The following is a 6000-nucleotide window of genomic DNA, read 5'->3' as shown; positions in this document are numbered from 1 at the left end:
TTAGGAAGTGGAGAGGAGCTGGATGCAGTGTCTGAGGGGAAAAAGGAAAGTCAGGGGGGCCGGGTGATTATGCAGCATGGCTCCAAGCACTGTAAGGCAGCACGAGTCCAAGATGGCTGCAGCCTTGTGTCTGCAGAAAATGCTGGCTCCCTGCTGATGAGCTTCTGGGAGCTGGATCTACAGAAAGGGCACAGCAATAAGGCTAGCGCTCTTCGAACCTCTGCCTCGGTTTGTGAATGTGATCGGGTCCCCCTGGATTTATCCCGGATCAAAACGAACAGCTATAAATCCATGCAGGCTCTTAAGGCTCTCTGCGGCTGGACTTGTGCCAGGCCCCGCCAAAAACCGAGCGCGTGCCCGTTTCTGTGGGGAATCGCTCATGCTGGCGGGCAGTGTGGAAGCCTGGTACTCACACTGCAACATGCTGGATCCAAATGGATCCAGGACAGAACTAGTAAGGGGAATATCTTCAGTGAAGGGACACCTTCAGTGCACCATCATGTGACACTGCTGAGGATCGCCCCGCTACTCTGGGAACTACTGCTACTGGAAAAGAGGGGGGAGAGAGAGAGTGTCTGTGTGCACGCGCGCGCGCATGTGCAAGGACCAGTATAACTACCTAGGCAAATGAGACTCGCCTCATTTGGACTCTGACTTTACTGGAAAGTTGCATTGTTAATTTAGGGGAGGCATTTATCTTCCTGGGTATCATAGTTAACCCACTTGCATGTTCAGTACGATAAAACTGACTTTCTTTAGGGAGTGTTTATGAAGCTAAATTAGTATTTGCAAAGCCTTTTGTGGTCTCTGGATGAGAGGTGTTCAAGGTTGATTACTACAAATGGCGAAAACTTCAAAGTGCTTTCTAGAAATGTTTCATTAGTGCCATCAAACAGCCTTTAATAGTGCACAGCAAATTCTGTTCCTGCTAGTTAAGGTCAATAATAATCAAATACCTCTGATACCTAGGGAAGTTTGCTTGCATTACCACATTAGCGTTACAATTGCAGGAGCACTAGGATGTGCAGTTATCCTTGATAATATTTGCGAATAAACATACATACATACATGCTAATTGGGCATCATGACTGCAAGGCTAGTTTTCAAAATAATGATCTTTATTCTCTGATGGTGCAAGGCTTACTATACTCATACAACAACTGTCCTAGTCATATAGGTTATGTAGCCTGAGGAGAAGTGTAAACTGTGGAATCCTCTGGTTTACCTCCAAACCCAGAAGTGTGAAGTCCTGCTCACAATCCCTGTCTTAATAAGAGCGTACAGATTCTAAGGGTTGTGATGTAAGGTGCTGGCTCATTATGTTATATTCTTTGTGATGCTTTGATTTCAGGAAGGCACCAACAGTGCAAAAGTTGTCCATGAACATCAGTGTGGGTTTGAAAAGGGAATGAGATTCAAGAACACTTGCAGCAGGAGCTGGTGTATCTTGTTGTTGTTAATCACTTGTGAGGAAACTACCCCATACTATCCAGTGAGTATGCTTATGAATGATATTCCCAGCTCTAACTGTTTTTTTATCTGAAAGGAGTAGCCAGGAGATAAGGCTTGTAGTGACTGCAAGGAGTCACTGTCCACTGACTACCCCGTGGGTCTGCAGCCACAGTGTCAGGTATCCAGGCTGTAGTCATACTGGTCTAGAGGCAAAAGGAATCAGAATTTGTGGCAGAGGCGGTATCTTTTATTAGGCCAACTAGATTTTTGGAAAAAAAATGTCTTTAGTTGCAAGCTTTTGGGCACAAAAACAGAAGCACAAACATTTCATTAATTGCAAACTTTTGGGCACAAAAACTCAAGCACAAAGATTTCTTTAATTGCAAGCTTTTGTGCCCAAAAGCTTGCAATTAAAGGATTTTTAAAAAAATTTTTTGCAAAAAGCTAGTTGGTCTAATAAAGGATTTCTCCTCTACCACGTGTTCTGATTCCTACCTGCAGCGCAGTGGGCACTTTGCTGAGGTTTATTATAAACTCCTGATGTGGGAGTCTAGAGTTCATTAGACTGCCACATAAGCATTCATAAGCATACTCACTGGAGAGCATACTCACTGGATAGTATGGGTATCCCAACCTGTGTATTTATAAAATACTCACTGGAGTAGCTTATAAATACCCAAGTGCGCCCCTATCCCGGGTATTTATAAGCTACTCCAGTGAGTATTTTACAAATACGCAGATTGAGATACCCATACTATCCAGTGAGTGTGCTTATGAATAATATTCCCAGCTCTAACTGGTTTTTATCTGAAAGGTGTAGCCAGGACATGAGGCTTGTAGTGACTGCAAGGAGTCCACTGACTACCCCATGGGCAAGAGAGCTGACTGCAGCTACAGTGTCAGGTATCCAGGTTGTAGTCATATTGGTCTAGAGGCAAAAGGAATCAGAACTCGTGGTAGAGGTGCTATCTTTTAGTAGACCAACTAGTTTTTTGAGAAAAAAGTCTTTAATTGCAAGCTTTTGAGCACAAAAAACTCAAGCACAAACATTTCTTCAATTGCAAGCTTTTGGGCACAAGTTTTTGTGCCCAAAAGCTTGCAATTAAAGGATTTGATTTTATTTTTTGCAAAAATCTAGTTGGTCTAATAAAAGATTTCTCCTCTACCATGAGTTCTGATTCCTTCCTGCATCTTTGGGGTACTTTGCTGAGGTTTATTATAAACTCTTGATGTGAGAGTCTAGAGTTCATTAAAAATGGGCAGGCACCCAAGTGCACCCCTGTCCCTTCCAAAGTATCTGTATATTTATAAGCACTCTGACCCATGATGTCATCCCCAGAAATACAGCCCACGTGATAAACTCCCAGCAGATCATGGGCTGCTGGTGGACGGTCCTGCTGCTTTTCTGTTCTTACTCTTTTTTTAAACTGGAAGTTGAGGCTGAAGGGAGCCAAATTGGCAGCCCAGAAGACAGACAGTTTCTTCCTCTGACCATCAGGGATGGCCTGGGAAGAGGGAGAGAAATCCTACCTGTCTGACTGAGCCTGAACCCTGATCTGGAGCACTAATAGGTAAGGCAGTCAGCTACTCTGATCCAGAGGGATCAACAAGAGTCTTTCCATGCACTTCAGTGGGCTGCCGGCCAGGCCTTGAATCTTTGTGGCTTGTTCAGACACTGGGGCTATGAACAGACATTCAAAAAGCCTGAGCCTGAACTGATTCAATCTTTGCAGGCTAGTCTAACCTGACCAGGCTGAACCGGTTTGTAACTGGATAGACATTCTCTCTGGACTGAGGAAATTCAAGCACATGCCTACAGTGGCTCAGGCTAGAAGCCAGGGTGTGCTAGAGCAGCCCTCATTTCCCTTCCATAGCACTGAGCTGAGGGGTGGGAGTGGCCAGGCCCTGGCAAGATGCTTTGATTAGGGAGGGGTGTAACCCCCCACCCTACCTGCACCATCCCAGGCTTTTAACCGCTGGCTGCTCAAGGGGCAGGAGTGTTGCCAGACCTCAGCCCCCTACTAGTGCTCTGAGACAAGTGGGGGAGGATGCAGTGCATGCATCTGTTGATGATACAGAGCTTTTCAATCTCCGTCTCCCCGCTTCTTTATACAATCTGCAGCAAACTGACAGGCAAGCAAGTCAGCAAGGAGCCAATAACAGTGTTTATCACATCAGCAGCAAAACAATAGCTTCTCTCCATTAATTCAAACTCTTCTTAAACCGCTTAATAGCTGACCTGTTGATTAGCTCCAAAAAGCCCTAAGTGGTTGTCTGCCTGTCCCAGTGAAACTGGAGACACACACAGACACCTCTCAGCATTAGCTAGCAAACCACATGCCTGGGGTTCTTGGGGCTGGGGTCTGTGCTGTGGGAGATGAGTGGGAGGGGAGGATCCCTGCTTGTCCAGCAAGCAGCGAGGAGTGGGGAGTAGGGCAGGGGGAAGCCAGGCAGACCCTGCTGTACCTGCAGTCTCTGCCGGAGCTCCAATCAGGGAGCAGAGGGGAGGGGAGGGGCCAGCCCTGCTGGGGAGCAGAGGGCCCTGCCCAACTCAGACAGCATGCCAGGATGCTGGGGGAGTTTAGTTTATCTTAAACTAGCAAGGGGTCTGGGACAGACATTGCATAAACCTGTTTGAGCCAACTCAGTTAAGTCTGATACTACATTCAAACAGGTTTATCGCAAACTGGTTTCAGTCATTTTCAAACTGATTTATGTGCACTGAACATCTGTTCTGTTACAGGTTTAAACCAGTTTCTGATCACTTAAACCAGTTTATGTGTAATGTCTGTCCCTAGCCTTGTTGTTTTGTTGAGACTGCTAATGAGGCGGCCAGTTAGAATTAGTTATCATGAGTTCACTGGGAACTGTACTGTGTGGCCTTGCTGTATTTCCTGATCAATAGGTGGCCAGTGGGCTAGGCAGATGGTAACTCATGGCATTAATTTTGGGCTACTGATTAGCTCCCCAGTGCATGCCACCTCTAATATAAATGCTTCCCAGAGCTCTTGGGTGTAAATTATTGTAACTTCTTTTTTATCCTTTTCAACACAAAACATATTTTGCTCAACCGTTTGCACAGAATTCTGCGGTTGTTTGTTGGTTTCTTGTACTAGAAGTAAAACCGGCTTGTACAGACGATTCAGGCTCTCCTTATCATTGCCGGTAATGGCCTATTCTGTTCCTTTCTATTCTGGTTCTTCTGCCATGTGCTATACTTAAAAATAACCAAGATACTGCTGATTGCACAGTTGGTTTCATAGCAAAGCACAGCCTGTCTCAAGAGATATAAATCCTGTATTTATTTGGGATCTGGCCCTGCCATGCAACTGGCATGAGCAGCATTCATTTTAAATACCAGGATAATTTAACGCAGAGGACTGAGACTTGGGTCTTTCCATTCTGGTTTTGGGCCCTTGCTATTTAACTTCACCAAAGAGCCCCATTACACAGAGATGATACCGCTCTGCAAATCAGTCCATCTTCACTATCACTGACACCGTGTTTATTTCTATCAGCTGCAGATCTAAACCAGGGGATGGCAACATTTCTGAGCAGAGTGCCAAAAATACCTTCAGCCTCAACTTGTAAAATGTTAGTGCGCAGGGCCAGATGGTGGGGGAGCTACAAGGGGCTTGATCGTTGTTGTGGCAGCGAAGCCTTGGTCCCTTCCCCACTATCTGCCTCAAGGTGCATGTGCCAAGCAAAATGCCTTTAAGTGCCACGCTTTGGCACCTGTGCTTACCCCTGATCTAAACCCAAGCGGCACCTGCATTTCCTCTGAAATCCCCAGCTCCTCTGTCATGGTTCTTTGAACTGAACTCACACAGGGTCACAAAACACCAACTGGGGTGATGCATTTTAATTAAAACCAAGAGGTTGGGTTTTGCTCTTGGACTCTGGGGGCAGGCATGGAGGAGTGGGATTGTCCTCGGTCTCTGCTTTACAACCCCACAGAGAATACCAAAAGTGCATGGCTTCTAGCCTGGTGGAGGTGGGATGCTGCAGGCTGGGATCCAGAGTCGGGGCTTTCTGTGCTGTAGCACAAAGATGACTGCAGCCTTTCCTTTCTGTGCAAGCTTCTCTGGACTCTAGCTAGCTGCCCGAGAAGCCCTCAAATGGGTGAGGCCTGGCAGCTACCAGGGTGGTAGGTGAGGCTTGCTGCCTTGAGTTTGCTGCGTGGTGTCAGGGCTGCTGTGAGACGCATGTCGGCACTACCGTAGTGAAATCCTCCATTCAGAAACCTCCTGGGAGTCGCACACAAGCTTGCTGAATAAGGACCACAGGGATTGGAGGGAGCAGCAGATTGTGTCTCCCCTCTTCTCTCACAAACCATCCTCCTGGGGATCCACATTGGGCAGGTCCAGTCTTGTAGGATTTGGCCATACCAAACCAATGCAAACACTGCCACTGCTAATTGTCTTTCACAGGCTGATGACCTCTAGGGGCCTAGGTGCTGCCAGATTGGAGACTAGGTGCTGCAGCTGCCTGGAGGGGAAGTGGCAACATTTCAATGTAATGAATCCTTGGGAGCTCTTGTTCCCAGTG

At 46.7% G+C, this 6000-nt stretch overlaps 1 protein-coding gene across 6 annotated transcripts in view; it reads left to right on the top strand.

The window, feature by feature from the left end:
- The window catches only part of TP73 (tumor protein p73), a 70649-nt gene that overhangs the window by 10452 nt on the left and 54197 nt on the right, over nucleotides 1-6000 (top strand). The gene's annotated exons all lie outside the window — the stretch shown is intronic.

The sequence above is a fragment of the Crocodylus porosus genome, unplaced genomic scaffold, assembly GCF_001723895.1.
Source record: "Crocodylus porosus isolate Cpor-Errol unplaced genomic scaffold, CroPor_comp1, whole genome shotgun sequence".
NCBI classification, from domain to species: domain Eukaryota; kingdom Metazoa; phylum Chordata; order Crocodylia; family Crocodylidae; genus Crocodylus; species Crocodylus porosus.
Note: the sequence above shows the minus strand (reverse complement) of the source record. Positions and strands in the feature narration are given on the sequence as shown.